At 39.1% G+C, this 17,864-nt stretch overlaps 1 protein-coding gene across 1 annotated transcript in view; it reads right to left on the minus strand.

The window, feature by feature from the left end:
* Nucleotides 1-11,667, minus strand: part of lingo2b (leucine rich repeat and Ig domain containing 2b) — a 44,964-nt gene extending 33,297 nt beyond the window's left edge. The window contains exon 1 of the mRNA XM_041971079.1: nt 11,377-11,667. The gene's annotated coding sequence lies outside the window, so the exon portion shown is untranslated. The remainder of the gene's footprint in view (nt 1-11,376) is intronic.
* Between the last annotated feature and the right edge of the window lie 6,197 nt (nt 11,668-17,864).

The raw sequence follows: 17,864 nt of genomic DNA on the forward strand, positions 1-17,864 counted from the left end.
GGCTCCACAAGGTTGCCAAACAAGTAAAAGAAGCCAACCAGGAATATTTTCAGAAAAACCTAAAAAGTCTTGGCATCCTGCTAAAAAAGCAAAGGACCAAAAATGGAATAAAATGAGGATCAATATTGGAGAATCTTTTGAAAGGTGGAGAAGTCTGAGAGACCAAAAATAATTTCAAGACGGATGCAGAGCAGGCAAAGTTTCTACTCGACAGGCGAACACTGGAATTTTGCTTATATTAAAACAGCCGCTGCATGGCGTTTGTTGATTAATGTAACTTTTGTTTACACTCTATGTTATGCTAACGTAAATTAGCACATGAAATTAGCGCTAGCATTGCAAAGCATAGCAACTTACTGTGTGTAAATCATCTTTGCTCGTCATCATGATGCTTGCTGGTGCTATGTTCTAAGTCCTGCATAGACTGTATATTAAAAAGCTGTCCTCTCACAAACCAGCACCTGGCGTGAAACTTATTTCGCCTTTTATACATATGGATTCGTTCTTGACCCCAGAGGCCCTAATATAAGGAAATTGGGAATACATTGTGAGGGTTACAAAACTAAACTGGTTTCATGGATCACCTATCTCAATCCACCACTGATTTGATGTTGTTGGTAGAACCTCTAGTAAACATGTCTCCCTGTGGTAGACAAAAAAGTCTTATCTTGATTCTTACTCTGTCCCTTTATCTTTTTATTTTCCTTCCTTCCTCTGATAATGTTGTCTTGCGACTGTGTTTATACTGTTCCACTGCTTAACACCTCCAACACAGCTGTTCTGCTGCATAGATGTTTAGTGGTGCAGAAGTGAAACAGATCCCTCCTCAAACAGTTTCCCACTGTGCTATGTTCCAAATGTTGTTAGGCTATTCATACTGGTGTTTGAGGTGTATGACAAATTAATATCATAAACCAATATTCTGCCCAGCAGTAACACCAGGGGAAGTAAAGCAGTCACAGTTTTCCTGAATATAAAGAAGTTATAATAGCTTTATTAAACCCTGCAGCTGTCCTTTTTCTACATCTATCCTGATTTATTTTGCAATTTTGTCATCTAACGGAGGGGTGCCCAAGTCCAGTCCTCGAGATCTACTCTTCTGAAAATTTTAGATGCATCACTTCTCCAAAACACCTGAATCAAAAGAATGGCTTGTTACCAGGCCTTTGTAGAGCTGAATGACATGTAGATGAGGGAATACAGCCATTTGATCAAATGTGTTGGAGAAGGGATGCATCTAAAAGTTGCAGGATAGTAGATCTTGAGGACTGGACTTTGGCACCCCTGATCTGACGCTTATGGCAAAGAGTTTAATATGGCATAAAATTATCATAATATTATCTATTATAATATAATCTATTACCATCACTTCAATGAGAATCCATGTGATATGTCATAACTCTGCTAGCTAGCTAAACCCCTATTCATCAACACTGATTCACAAAACCTTCAGCTGTAGTTAATCATTGTTTGTTCAATTTAAAACTGTCAAAACTAAATCACAGGTACATTGCAAATTAACAATTTGGACTTGCCTCTTACATTCCCACGAGTCTTTGCTTGAAACTAGACTGAAACCGTCCTCAATACTGCCTCGATCGGCTTACCGCCATGTTAACTTTCAATAGCTGATGATAAACTGTGGAGATCCTCCTCTAGCATTGAAATGAAGCTGTAGCGCAGGCTTTGCTCTACTTTTGCCTTCCCACCTCCTTTGATCTTCTCTATCTTGGTGAACAATTATTGTTCCAGACATTTTACATCACTACTACCCATGGTGCATTGCAGAGTAATTAACCATAGTGGACTGCAAGTGAAAGGATTTTCAAAAGGCTAAACAAAGACTTCTTGAGTCAGCCAGGAAATTCCAATGCAACAGCATTGAGTCAGAAAGGATAAGAAGTAAAGCCACACACAAACACACACACACACACACACACACATCAAAGCCAATGTTTTTCAAAAAACTAAGTCAGATTAGTTGGAGAGAAACATTTGAAGCTATAACATTATGCAAACAGGGAAGCCCCAAAAACTCCTGGTGACTGAAAGACCATTTAACGGTTTGCTCCTTAAGTGAGTTAAATCCAAAGGAGCTCCTTGTATTTAACAGCATTTTTAACCATCTGTCGGCCATTTGTCGGCTCCCTGCCCTTTGCTGTTTTGGGTCCAACCACTTAGATCAGAAGTTGAAGGTGTGAGTGATGTGATGGGACAATATATTGCTTCTTAGATCTTTCTAAAGCTGGAAAACCTTTGAACAGGTCCTTACACCATCAATAACACTTGGTTCAAATTGTGTGTTAATAGATCCCAGTTTTAAAATGCCCAAATTTAAAATCAGATACAAAGTGTACACCTACCTCTTTCAGTGGGCTTAATGATATGCGCAACATGCACGACTGTTCTGAGTAAGAGGTGGGTGCCTTGACCACTACCCAGCAGGCATGCATAATGTCCTCCTGTTCTGAGACAGATCCATATCTTACACGTCACTTCAAGCAATAAAAAAGTGGGTATTTCTTAGATATTTAAATAGGGATTTTACCAACCAAAAGGTAAAATCATGAGTTAATCGACATGCAGGCCATGGCATTTCTATATAGCATAGCATTCATGACATTTAATAAGACAAAGTTAACAAAAGTGACTGAAGTAGAATAAATTTACAAATTTAAGTTTATATCATTAAAGAAAAAGCAATCTTTTAAAAAGTTACATGCATTTATGGAAAGAGGTGCTGTAGTCTCATCCAGCAGTAAAGCAGCTAATATGGATATGAACAAGTTATTGCTTGCTGGAGTTTGATCAGTGTGTGTGATTGATTAAGTCAAAAACTGAAAGGTATAACCTACATCTTTAAAGGAGGAAACCTGGTTTTATGGTTGTGGAACGAAAATGATTGAAAGGGGGGGGGGATTAGGGAATGCAATATGTCAGTGGTGGAACATCATGAGACAGAAAGAGTGGTGTGTTTGTGTGAACACAGTAAGTTGACACCAGTAAACTATTTAGATTTTATGATAGATGGCTCTAATAAAGGCTTTTATTAAGGTTTAACTTCTTACTGTTGTCAAGAGCACCTAACTTGACGTCTGATTGATCAGATATTGAAACAATACATCGATACTTGTAGTCTTTGGGAGGGCTGTAAGCTGAATGATTCCAAATTACAGCATGTTGATCACGATTATGGAAATTTTCATGATTTGTACTTAAATCTCAGGATAAGTTAAAATATTCAGCGGATTATCCTGGTTTGTGATTTTTTTTTTTTGTACTCTGATAAAACCCATTCATCTTTTTCTTTGTTTCTCTGGGAAAGTCATGAGTCTCATTTCTAGCAATGTCCTCCTTCACATTCACACATTAATTTTTGATGGCAAAATCCTGCCGAAGATAATAGCTGTTGGCAGCTTCGAGACCATTTGAGCTCCTCTTCTGAAAAACCCATGTGGGTCGAGCCCATGAGTGTATTTATGTGCAGGAGAAAGAGCAAGAGAGCACGTGCAGGAGGCGGTGCAACATACCTGAGCAAAAAATAGGCTCTTTGAATGTTGGAGCATAATTCTGCTCTTGTGAATTTCCCACGCACCACTGTTACATTTTAATCATGCACTGGAGACAGGGCAATGTTGAGTTTGTTAAAACTGACGCCTACAGAAACCAGCATCTGCAATTCTAATCACACTTCAGCAAGAGACCCCGTAGACTAGTCTTGTCTTCCCTGTCAAGCTAAAAATCCGTCTCATAACAGGCGAGTGCCTCGTAGCTCAGTGCATCACTAATGTGTTGCTGGGTTACATCTGGAGAGAGCCTCTTGTCCTCTTACTCTGGAAAAATCTGTATTCAGAAGAAGATAATGGAGTTAAAGCCAGCTACCATTCTGATTGCCATGCAGACTGTCTGGGATCATTTTGATCCCATTCTCTGTGTTGCTTCATATTCTCCTTTGCAATTATATTCATCATTCTTCCCTTGTCTGCAAATCTTTTCATCTGCCAATGACTTTCCATAAGAGTTTAGTTAAAAAGGTAAATCTCTTCCCCAGACATTGGGCCAGTAATCTTTAATGTAGAGCTTTTTTCCCCACTTTTTCTGTTTTAGCAAAGTAAATATTATCGAACCTGAGATGCACCCTGTTGTTGCATCTATTTTAAAGACAGTGTCATCTCTGATGCATTTTTGTACCGCAACAATTGAATGTTTGAAGAACCATACTCCACATTGTTTGTTTGCACTTGTTGCAGCTCAACTGTTCTGCAATTTTACATCAATGCATTCCAAGTGGCTTCAATTTGTTGAAGCCACTATTTACACTTTTGTAAGAATCTAACCAGTCATACTTCTTTTTTTTCCCTTTCTTTTCAAATAGACAAAGAAGGTGGATTATAAGTATCATAATCTTATGTTCTTGCTTTGGAGACTGTTTGTGTTGCATTTCTTCTGGAGGTCCTTTGCCCTATGAAGACCAGATTTAAAGGCCAATTACGGCAGCCTAAACACAAAGCTGCTGGAAAAAATCTTAATTAAATGATCTTACTCTAAAGAAAAGTTCATAATATGAATATAATAGAGTGCATACTGCAGTTGAATAAAACATTTCTGAAGAAACTAATATTTTTTGCATGTTCCAGCCATACAAATCAAATATTCTCTGCACTGATGCAGAATTGCTAAGAAACCACAAGGCGTGTTGATGTATCAACACTGAAAAACAGCTCTGGATGCTGTTATAATTGCATGGAAAATAACGGTAATTGCACGTTGAACAGTAGTTTGCACTGTAGTTTGTGCATTTGCATGTTGGTTTGAGCTTCCAACAAACAGAATATGTGATCGCGATCTGAGGAGCACTTTATTTATAATTTATGTTGTAGAAAAATTAAACTCACATGGTAATTATTAAGCAATTAAAGTTTCTCTGTTTTAATTTGCCAAGTCTTTGCATTAATAAAGGAGCCATCTGCTGTTTTAATGTTATTAATAATTATAGGACAGTGAGTCAAATGAGTGTGATCATTTTTTACACCTATGTGATTTAGTGTACTTTAGTGTGTGTGTGCGTTTAATTACCCAAATACTACAGGTACGACCTGTGATTAGTATGATTAATGACACATTTAATTTTAAATTCATCACTTCATGGTCAGAGGGAATATTGTAGACTGAACATATCTATGCATTTAGTGTATTGCAGATTATTTCTTTGATTATTTTTTTACCCTTCTGATTTTTATATCATAAATTTAAGTTAACTGCGTATGCTTACATACCATGAAATAGTTAGAGACTTAATAAAATAAGAGTTTACATCCGAGCCTTTAAAGGAACTCTTGCCTCTATTTTAACATCTGATAGCAATGTGCTCTTCTGTCTCGGTGCTCTAGATGGAAAAGTGTTTGAGAAAGACAGTAAATTTGTAATTTTACCTTTTGAATATTAAATCACTTCATCCTTATATCCTCTTTCAAGACATTTCTTTGGTCTTGAGATAAGACAGATTAACAACCTGATAATATCAAGCCTCTGGCCACAAATTACACCTTCACAGGAGCATACAAGCAGGTCAAAATTAGGAATGGATTCCATTTTTGTGAATAAAATTTTACTTTCTAACAGGCAGCTCTTACTCTATATATAGGGACAATAAAAGCTATACAGCTAAAATTTAATTGAACTTCACTGCAGAGAAAATATACTTTACATTGGCAGTGTGAAAAATTCTCAGTTCTAAAAATACATCATAATGCAGATGTGGTAGCTTCTGCATCAATAACAGTTTGCATCCAGCCCAGAGTTATAATATACCATCAGGTATTGTCCAGTAATATTATTATTCACCATTATTTTTGCCATCCATTAGATAGCAACAACACTGGAGGATGTTTAGTGTAGCAGCATTAATGTGACATGACAGGAACAAAAAGTTGATGAATAGTAAAACATGTATCCCCTGCCCATATCAGTTCATTGTAACACTAATTACTGTGTGGCTAACTATAACCATTCACAAGTGAGGGAAAATGTCGTGCATTTATGGCTAAATAAACAGCATCATATGTAGAGATACGATATGTATTGATATGTCAAACACTGACGTTTTAATAGAAATTGTGATGCATGGTTTGTCAATGTGATCAAGTAGTGAAGAAGATCAAGATACTAAAATAATTTTTGATCCACCACTATTCTTGAAGTGGCACCTGGGGGCCCAGTCAGATTTTAAACAACTGAAATCTATCAAATATTTAGTGTAAACTGACATTTACCTTTGATTCAATGCAAGTGAACGCAGCATGTAATTTACTTCTGTTGTTCTACATCAACACAACCATGTTCTTGGTCGTAATGTAGCATCAACTCTCTGCATGTGTGATAATATTTGTCTGTCCAAACTCATGTGACGACTGTGCAAAGTTAAACGGACACACCCTTGTTAGTATCATCAAATCAATGACAACTGAATCTACCAGCTTATTTAGTTATAAGAAGCTCCAGGTTTTACCAGCTGTTAAACACAATTGAGATGCAGTATAAGTTCCCATCATTAACCTCACTTCCCCAAACACAGCTGTACCTGTATTTGCAGCCAAACTTAGATGAATAAATCTGGCCAAGTAGCTGCTACTGTACATAGGACTTGTGGACCAGTGAGGCAACTGACTTGAATGCAACATATAGATAGACAATGATACTATAAAAATGACACTTGTTATATTAAAAAATGCTATGTTATCTGTAAAGTGCTAAAAAGCTCATTTAAACTGATATGCTCATATGTGTCAGTAAAAAAAGTATACTGAGTACATACATCTTTAAGATGTCTCCAGCTGCATGGTTAGTTGTTAACAGGTGAAGTGTGAGAACAGAAAGACTCATGTTACTACAAAACTTTAAAGTCTGAGAAAAGTGGAAAAAAACTGTTCTGGGTTTGTCACATCACAGACAAATGGGTTGTTTACCACTCAAGTTAGCGCAAAAGATCAAAACAATTAACAAGTCAGAGCCCCCAGAAAAATGTGTGGTTGCAATCACAACTATTAAGAGAAATTAAGCCAGTCCTTGTGAATTCTACATATCCTTGCAATTTTGCCCAATTGCGAAATTTTACTTGGATAATATTGAAGATAAAAGTGAAGCATTTTTCCATCCTAATTCAACTGCTGATTTCTCAAATTCCAAACGCAGACCACATACAAAAGATATTTTGCTAACTGTCCAGCCATGGACTTAATTGGTAATAATTACTTGTATGTCCTCAAAGGTTTAGTTGATATACAGTACCAGTCAAAGGATTGGACACACTTGTTTATTCAAAACGAATGTGTAGACCTATCCAAACTTTTACTGTTCATTGGCATGAGTACAGAGGGGAGTGAATTAATTCATTGACTTTTTCTTGTAGAAAGTTGTTCCTCAACAAATTAAGTAGACAGCCTAAGATCTGCACATTCTGGAAGTCACATTTCTACAGTGGAGTGCAACAGTTAGCTAGCTAGTTGTTTGTCTGTGGCTAACGTTTTAGCGGTAGTGGTAGGGTTGCTTTCATTTACTTGATGCCTGATGTGATTTTACGGGCTCGACAAACGGGAGGCTAAGTTGCTTCTTCTCCATTCATTTCTTATGGAACTTGCGTGATAAGGCGAAAACAGCTGCCCTCCTCCAGCCTTACGGCGCCATTCGTGCATGTGATATGTTGTGCTCGTGCACATGGGGGCTTGCACCGCGACACAAGATAATAGAAAGATTTTTTAGCGGTCGTATGGCACTACAACCAACCAGTGAAAGGCTTCATTGACTGACCAATGAGCTTAGAGCAGGCTAGACAGCGCAGTCTGCAAACACTTTCAACATGGAAGAACAGATCATTTTAGATGTGTCTGATTTCCCAGACTTTACTATACTTCACGCAAAGATTATAGAGATTTATATAAAAAGGTAGCCGAGTGGCGCCAGGGTGAATTTGTCCAAACATAGGTCCTGGATTTATCTGGATCAGTCTTGAGGTCCGCCATCAAATGATGATATTCACCATGCTGTTTCCTAAAAGGATGAACCCAGGTTTGTTTGTTTTATCTTTTGTTCAGTAAACAGCAAGATTTCTGTCAATTCCAGCAAAATCTTCTGACTCTTCATCCTTCCTTGTCTGTCATGGCCTTCTTTGAAAATGTCAAAATTCCCTCCAATATCATAACCAATCAAATTTCTTGAAGAAAAGCGATCGGCGAACGGGATGCGCAACGTTGCTGCTGTTTGTCGCGTCCAGTGTGTCGAGCCCATTGCGCAACTCCACAATTCAGTAAAATGTAGCTCATTTTAAACATGTTTCAGCAACTCCTGCCAAAGTAACTTGATTCGATTAAACTCTGAAGCCACGTCCACACAGATATTTGGACATTGCATCGACATGGAAAGGGCATTTTTTGAGCCTGAAATGCATTTTTTAAACCCAGGTTGCAAAGTGAATAAATATAATTATAGTGTTGCGTTTGTGCTGCAGAAACATTTACAGTAAAGTCTGTTTATACGTCATAGTGGCGCGACAAGCACCGTCCCATTTGGAAGGCACTTTTGAATTCACCCTACAAACCTGCACTGTGTTTGCTTGTAGTAAAGGTTATTGGTGGTGGATCCTTCACGGCCTATTTTCTCCCACAATTCATTGAGCACAAGATGGCAAATGAACAACAAAGCTCAGAAGAGTATGTATTTTTTTTATCTTACCTCACTTTAGTAAAAGTGAGGCTTGTTCTGTTTTTGGAAGTGTTATAGCTCCACTAACAGGCCTGGCATATACAGTGTTTTCAGTGGTTTTATATGGACACAAACGTCCTGAGATGATTTTTTCTTTATGGAAAACTTTTTAAAAAACTATACTGGTTCCATTTCCATGTGGATGTAGACTGTATTATCTTTATATCTCTGTCTTCTTAATATCTGCTGACTCACTTTATTTTCACCGAAGCACTCTCACTACACCAGTGGTTTGAGCCTATTTGGAGACCTTTGATGCTCATTGCTTTTCTCTATCTTTATTAATGTAGAAAATGGAAAATTTAAATTGTTTTGTTTTCACTTGTTGCAACATGTGGCATTTATGCCTTTCACAAGCTTTTGTGTTTGTGTCCATATTCTTCCTGTGAATTAAGTTGGATTTTTAATCTAATTCACCAATTGCCAGTAAACAAAATGAACAGAAGTAACGCAGAGCTTAACATTCAGCACATGAAACCAAATAACTGGCACTGCTTGTCTACTTCATTGGCACCATCTGAGTTACATATAAGTGCCAAGAAGCACCCAGCTGGTTTGTGTGCAGCTACATAAGCAGCATGTTAACTCATCAGTTTACTCAGCAAAAAAGTATGAAGTTTGGGCTTGATTAACAAGGCTAGGGAGGTCATGAATTTAGCCATAATTAGTATATGAACAAAAACTATGCCAAGGGAACTCAAAGGTCAATTTAGACTAAGAAAAAGTAAGCAGAGAGTGATTAAGATTCCACAATGTCCTCCTGAGCTCCTAAGTTCCTTTTGGCAGTGAAAAGCTCCCGCCAACACACGCATGACGAGCTTTGTGAGCAAATGGAAGAAATGGCATTAAAATGAGAAAGATGAGAAGCACTCAATGGTAGATTGGATCAGCTGGAGGAGCACCTCACTGAGAGCGGTGGTTGCGATTATGGCTGATCCAAGCTTGCGATAACCAACTGAAAATAATAATTAAAAAAATAAAAAAAGTCTTTCAGGGTTGGAGAAAACAAAGCTTACAAGGTTGAAAGGTGTGAGGTGATTGAGAGGGGGGAGGGGCAGAGGCAAGCCCACCTTTCGCTCTTCCATTATCTCCTTTCCACCACCTCCTCTACCCCCCCACCTTCCAATCCTCCTTGCAAACACACTCCTAATGAGGGATAGTTTTCTCCTCGCTTCTCATCTCCCCCTCTTTCCCTGCGTTCCTCAGCATCTCCAGGGACCAAACACACCCCTGACATGTTGCCATGGAAACGCCTCACACTCATTTTCTCTCTTGCAGACACACACTAACGCTGTCTCTCGATCTTGCAGCGGTAATGCCAGTATCCTCTCTCTCGCTCTTCTCCATTAGCATCCCTCTTGCTCAGAGGTAGGAAGTGGCGGGACTCACCCAAAGCCCAAAGGTGCAACCAAACTGCCCCCCCACACCTAAATCCATTTGCAACAAGAAAACATCCAGATGAAATGCTACTTTTATTATATTACCCAATTTATGGCTCTTAGATAGAAGAATTTGCTCAACATCCTTGCCATACTATTGTTCCTGAGCACTACCTCCTTTATTTTTAGAGTGGCTTACCCAAACATCTCTGGCTATTTCCCCTGAACTTTGCTCCCCATTATGAAGATAAGAGGGGCCCGATTAAATTTGCACACAATTACCACAACCATGCCAAACTCAATTAATGCCCACAGAAGTCAGAGGCAGAAGAGGCCAGAGCTGGAGAGTCCCTTAGCTAGACTATAACTCATTTATTATTCAGTCCTATTTCTCATACTTAAGGTCAGGATAGGAGTGTGTAAAGTTGGGTCTTTTTTGCAAGCACTCATCCACATGAAAGGGTATATCTACACTATACTTCACCCCTGCAGGCTTTTAGAGATTCTGATGTGGATGAGGCTCAATAAAAGAAAAGCATAGTGTTCCCCTGCTGCAGGGCCACTTTGACCCACAGCAGAGCTCCAGCCAGCACCTTCACACAGTGCATGTGTCATCCCCTGCTGTGCAGCTCAGGGAGGGCTTTATCTATCCATCCTGTGAAGTGTGTTGGTGTCATCATGTCAGCCAGATGCAATCTCTTTGCTGCAACATCCTTAAAGAGGAGAAAAGACACACACAGCCACTATCCAGGGCCTCTTTTTTAAATTTTTTTTAAAGGCAACAACACTTTTCTCTCACTCTTTTCAGCCTTAAAATGTATAAAGCAATGCCACTGCAATGCAAAAGCTTTTTCCTCCCTTCAACACTTACATCATTCCCAAATGGAGGCAGAGCTTTTATCTCCATTCATCACCACAGACCTCGTGGGGAACTCACCAGGTTTCATTGTTCTTATGTATTCATTCATTTATTTCAGTTTCTTGCGTCCTCTGCGCCCAAAATCCTCTCACTTCTCTCACCCCAAATAGAGACGACGCCTATAGTCTGCTGATGAAACCAAGTGTCAATACCTTGTCTTTCGAGTTAACAACCAGTTAATGAGTCAGTCGTGAATGAAAATGTTTCTATTCCTCTTAGCAACAGATTAAAACTGCAGAAGCGCAAGATCTTCAAATAAAAAAAAAAAAAACCAAACATCTTTGAGTGTTAGAAAGCGGCTCAGCGCGCGATGAATCTTACCTTTTTACCTGCTTCTCCACATGCCAAAAATCCACCTTCACGTTTTACATCGCAGAGTAGGAGTCCGATGCGCGCACTCTGACTAACGCACACTTACACAGACTGTGAATGCAATCCTCTCTCCGAGTTGGTCTCCCTCCACTCTCTCTGTCTTCCATGGACAAAATTACCTTAATAGATTTTTTGTTTCTGTTTGAGTTCCTCTCTTGTTTTCTTTATCTGATTCTCTTTGGGGTTTGCAGGACGCGCATCGCTCCTGACGGCGGCTCCGGGTTTAACGAGGTGTCGGCGCTGGATGACAGCGCGAGAGAAGGAAGAGGAGAGAGAGATGGAGACAGAGATGCGTCAAGCCAACAGAGGCGAGGATGACTCTGCTTTCAGCGTAAAGGTCGAAAATAAACTCCACAACGAAAAAGTCGGGGTTCAAAAATCTGAGATCACGTCGTATATCTGTCAAAGAAGAGCCCAGGAAGTTTTAGGATTTCAGTACATTTAAAAACGCAACCGGAAAATGAAGAACTTAAACTGAATCTAATTTGTGGCACTTCACTTAACTTTATAAAGCAAGTGTAAACCAAATTGGTTTGTAGTTGTAGCAATAAATACCTAATAATAATAGAAATGCACTCATTACCACTTTATTAGGAAACTTGTATAAAAGCTTGTTTTACACAATATCCAATTAGACATAATATGGCAAGAAGTCAGTGCATTAAGACATGGAGACATGGTCGAGACAGCGTGCTGAAGTTCACAGTGAGCATGAGAATGAGGAGGAAAAGGGATTTATGTGACTTTGAATGTGGCATGGTTGTTGTTCTGAGTATTTCAGAAATTGCTGATCTACTGGGATTACACACAACCATCTCCATGGTTTACAGAGAATGGTTTGAAAATAAGAACATATCCAGTCTGGATGAAATGTCATGTTGATATCAGAGGAGAATGGGCAGACTGGTTGGAGATTATTAGAAAGGCAACAGCAACTGCTCATTATAACCAATGTATGCAGAATAGCATCTCTGAATACAGCATGTCAAACTTGAAGCAAATGGGCTACAACAGCAGAAGACCACCCCAGATGATCCTCCTGTCAGCTAAGAACAGGACACTGAGGCTACAGTTCACACATGCTAACCCAAAACTTGACAACAAAAGATTGGAAAAATTTCAGCAGGTTGGTAGGAGATGATAAAAAGCCAACTTTTACCCAAATAACCACTGGTTCCAACCAAAGTATGCAGAATAGCATCTCTGAACAACAGCAGAAAACCAGACATGGTGCCACTCCTGTCAGCTAAAAACAGAAAACTGAGGCAATGATACACGCAGGCTCATCAAAATTGGACAAAATTAAATAAATAAATGTTTGAGTTTTCATTACAGCTAGATGGTAGGATCAGAATTTGGGGTAAATAACAACAACAACAAATAATAAAAGCATGGATCCATTCTGCCTTCTACCAGTGGTTCAGGCTGCTGGTGCTGGTGGTGTAATGGTGTAGGGGATATTTTGGAGGCCCCTAAGTACTAACCAAGCATCATTTAAACACCACAGCCTACCTGAATACTGTTGCTGAGCACATCCATCCCTTTGTGACCACAGTGTAGCATCTTCTGGTGGCTACATCAAGCAGGATAATGCGCCATGTCACAAATTTCAGATCATCTTCAACTGGTTTCTTGAACGTGACAAGTTTATTGTACTCCAGTGGCCATCAGATCTCAGTCCAACAGAGCACCTTTGGGATGTGGTGGAATGGGAGATTCTTATCATGGATGTGCAGGAAATGTGCAGCAACTGTGTGGTGCTATCATGTTAATATGCAGCAAAATATCTGAGGAATGTTTCTAAGACCTTGCTGAATCTATGCCATGAAGAATTGAAGCAGTTCTGATGGTAAAATTGGGGCCACCCCGCTAGTAGGAAGTTCTTTCTAATTAAGCAGCCTGTGAAAGTAGTTTACTTAAAACCATGCAAGGTTCAGATATGACCTATCCAATAGACCTCAGATCACCAGGTCTATGGATTGGCTGTTTTCAAGCCTGGTAGATGTGGCAGCTGGTGGTGACCTGATTGCATATAACCTTCACCTGTGGCTTATATGTGGCTTCTTTGGTTTCATATTTTTCCACATTTAAATGGCACTTTGTTGTTATACATCAATAGTAATGTTCCTCAGAAATATAGATCATGTTATTTAAGGAGATCCCTGAGTCTCTTGTTTTCTTTCAGAAAAGACTGTGTCTGGATCACCTGTGTTGTCAAGCAGTGATTCTTTTAGTTCTATTTTTTCATAACTGTCTTGCATATTTTGTATTTGTTTGAAGCATGGTTTACGCATGTCCTCAGAAGTAAGAGCAATGTAGGCACCAGCTGACTTGAAGCAAGGTCACACGGTTCACAGCTGTAAAAATGATGGAAAGATTTAAAGACAAGACTGAGCATGTTTGGATTAGGAGCCTTACTGTACCACTGCTGTGGTTTGCCCTTCTGTGATCTCAAGAGTAACCAAATGCTCCTCTATTGTCACCTTGTTTAAAGTTTTGTTTACATTCTACAAATTCAGCAGCTCTACCAAGTCTGAGTTCTCCAACGTGCCCCCTAATTGAATCCTGTGGAAACAGGCATAACAAGTAAGGATGTTAACAAGTGCGCTTGTGACAGAGTAAACATGAGGCTGAAAAACAACTATATTCTCAGCCACACGGAAAAAACAAAACATATTGGCCATTTTTATAATTTATTAATTCAACACTGTCATTGACCTCAGTAATGTATGGAAGATCCATATGTGTCCACAACATTTTTGTATGCCCTCCTCATGCTGGTCACCGGCCTGGTCACATAATGGTGTAGGATGGCATCATATTCCTCACCCAGGAGTTGTTAAAGTTCAACCAACGTGGTTGTGTTGGACAAGCATCTACAGCTCACCCAAGTTAAGTGTTCAGCTGGGTGGAGGTCTGGACTCATGGCAGGTCATTCCATCTTATTCATTTCCAAAGTCTGGAAGTACTCTGTGATGATCCTGGCTCTAACCATCCGCATAGCAGGGTGCACGTCAGGTCTGGAAGAGGTCAGCGTCGGGCTTCCATGGAGCTATGCGGCGCCTACGGCGGTGACGCAGATGCCGTGCAAGTATAAATCCACCTTAACCAGTTATACCATGTTGTAAAGGTGATTGATTACACTTTCCAACCATATATAATACAACATTTTGTGTTGTTAAATTGGAGAAATAATTAAACAAACACAAATTTCCTTACTTTTTAAAAATACATATATTACTATGGAAGTTATTCTGTGCAGCACAAACATTATGAAAATTTAAATTATATACAAATTTTATGTACAAAGTTCCCTTAAAGTTTTCATGTTCATATCAGTTTATAAAGATGTAGGTGTCTTGAGGCAAAAATGACCATTTAAAAATTCACTTTTTAGAATTCCCTGGAAGTTTGGTACAATGTTCATCATTCAACAGCTGGATTTCAAACTTTTTCAACTTCTTTTTTAACTGAGTAAAAGCAGATAATGAGAGCTTGGCCATTTGTGGTGCTCTGGATCGCAAAAAGAAGATAACCTGGATTAACACTGGCCTTGTATTTTCAAAGAGGAAAGCACTGCGAGAGCTAAAGAAGCTACAATTTGACTTAAAGCTAGCTCTTCTCCTGGGCAGTGATTAACAACATAAATGTTATAAGTTACTTCGACATGTTCCACAAAATGATGATATGAAGGTGAGTGGTGGGAGGGGTTACACTTTGTTTTGGTTTACAGGCAGCACACAACAGCAAACCTTGCAGTAAGACAATTTAGCTCATTACCCATTTAACGAAATTGGCAATAGTCCACACACAGGAGTAAAACAATGCCATGTTAGATTTGTAGAAACCAAAAATCATGACAACCATGTTTTTACCCACAGATATGTATGATCTTAAAGTTGCTCTGTAATCAAGAGCCAAGTATCACTTCTGCCTCATCAGGTGATGCTTTGTGAGGACAATGCAGGGTTTTAAGAGGCTCTGTTGTACACTAAACTATAATCTTTTCCACTTTAAGTTGCTTAATAGTGATTCACATCCATGCTGAACATTTTTATTTTGTTCAATCTCTATAGTATAAACACTCAGACACTGTTGAAGTTGAGCTGCAGAGCACTCTGTATCAGTGATTCCCTGAAATGTGAAATAGCAACTGCATAGGCAGTGGTGTGTAAAAGTTGGGCAGATACAAGATTTTGTAAATAAAGCAAAATTTCTGTTAGTCGAGCCAAATGAAGTCTAGAAGTTGTCCTGAAAAATGAAATGTGTCTCTTAATCTCTTCTCAGGAGAGGAAACGAGGTCCAACTTGTGAGGAATATCAGCATTTCAGTGAATGATAAAACTAGAAATAGTTAGAGATTTATAGCCCTAGCAGAAAAGTAAAGGCGAACAGGACAAACAAAAATTATAGTGTGTCCAAAACCCAGTGAGACACAACAATAGGAATGTTACTGGACAGGATTGTAACTCAAGGATTTAAGGTGTCATTTAAGGACAAGAAGCCCTCCATTCTCCAGGAACATCTTTCATTTTCTGGTTGGCATTTTGGTGGAGAAGGATTCACACTGCGGAACGAACATCCCAAGCACTCCTCAAAACGACTTTTTTTAAAAATTCAACTTAAAAACAGATGGAGAATAAAACATTTTTACTAACGATCACTTACACAACACTTATTATGAACGTGACCAAGTGCTATTTATCCAGGAAAACACCAGAATGAACTGCAACAAGAGACCACTACATTTAAAAGAACAATTTATTTATAAAAGCAATAAAATCCTTTAAAAACTTTAATGGTCTGGATGTTGGACATATAAAGAGGGTGGGCAGTATTTCTGCACTGATAGACTTCAGACCGAAGAAATGGACCAAACAAGAGAAAAAATAGGACAATACTATATTTGGGGAGCCTCAGTTGTTACAAACCACACTACCATGTATGGAATTAAAAACAAACAACCAAATGATAACACATGCAAAGACCATTCTCCCTTTGGAACCCCTCCCTTTAATGTAGTCCAATGTCTAAATGAAAACATATGCAGCCTATCCAATGGATCAATTGAACAAATACAGAAAATAGAGTGGGAAAACCTGAAGAAAGACTGAAAACGGGGAGTAATAGATGGTGCTCTGGTTCTCAGGCTGTGTGGTTGGAACATTGGGGTGGGTGCTGGCCTGCACTAGGTGGTTGTCTAGGGGGGCCTGGTCCTCCTGGGTGTGGTGCTGGACCTCTGCCATGGGGGAGGGGGAGGGGCAGTCTGCAGGTTTTTGATCAAACTTGATCAAATATTATTCGACATTATTACACAATGCATGCAAAATTATGATAATATTAAATGTTCATTACACAACCGATCATATCACTTTACCCAGCAACCATGTAAACATGTCAGCTGGAATCTCCGATTAGCCTGATTTCAGTGGGATAGACGAAATATTTGTCCAAGTAAACATAGCTACTGCTGAGTTTGACTGGGCTGCTTTGTCTGCGTGTTGAAGGGCAGAAAGCTGTTGAGATCATCCATCTGTCTCGTTAAAAAAATTAATACTTTGTTGTCATGTGGTCAAAGATTTTTTAATGTAAAGGATGATGCTGTCACATGATTTCTTTTGTGAACAGAGGAGGGGGAATATACCTGTGTTCATGTATACTCAGTACCACAAACAGTACCTATTGGAGATTATGGTGAATTGACAGACTTCACAGACTACAGGCTCGTTTTGCTCTGACACTTCTAACTTCTTTATTTACAAGCTCTGCTTTTCAGCATCCTTATCCATCTCCTCATCAGTCTTGTTATCTCCGCCTCTCACCTTCATCTCCTGCTCCCTCTGTATTCAGTCAGCCTCCATGTCGAGCCTGCTGAAGCCCCTCTGGACCGACTCTCAGCTCCTCTTCTGTAAAGCTCAGCCTTCCAGTTCAGGATCTGCATGCATCAGTTAAACCTGCTCACCTGTTAATTAAATAAATTACCCAATAATCTCTATCTGTCTCTTTGAGTCCAAGACTCTGCTTAGACTCAGAAAGTTGATTATGACATTACATAATCAAATGTTTTGTGGACAGATATGTCCATTTATACATGCTAAACCACAACGAGGAGGGAAACGAGACATTCAGACACAATGGCGATTCATCCTTCAGTGTTTGGAATCACATCAAAATGTCACATTAGCATCAACTCAAAGGCTTCATAGACAACTGCAAATAATCAATTCTGTAATCAGTTTCTCTTAAAACAAACTAAATCATTATATGAGAGGTAGATAAAGCTGAAACTCTCACATAAGCTTATGAAGGTCTTAAAATGAGATTGATATGTGGCTTGTATGTCACCCCGATCCTATCCCACGAAGAGGAGGGTTTGATTTCACGCCTCTAATAATAAAACAATAACCCTGTCACTTAGACGATGCTCACTCCCAGGGT

This window comes from Melanotaenia boesemani, chromosome 20 (genome assembly GCF_017639745.1).
Source record: "Melanotaenia boesemani isolate fMelBoe1 chromosome 20, fMelBoe1.pri, whole genome shotgun sequence".
Classification (NCBI taxonomy): Eukaryota; Metazoa; Chordata; class Actinopteri; order Atheriniformes; family Melanotaeniidae; genus Melanotaenia; species Melanotaenia boesemani.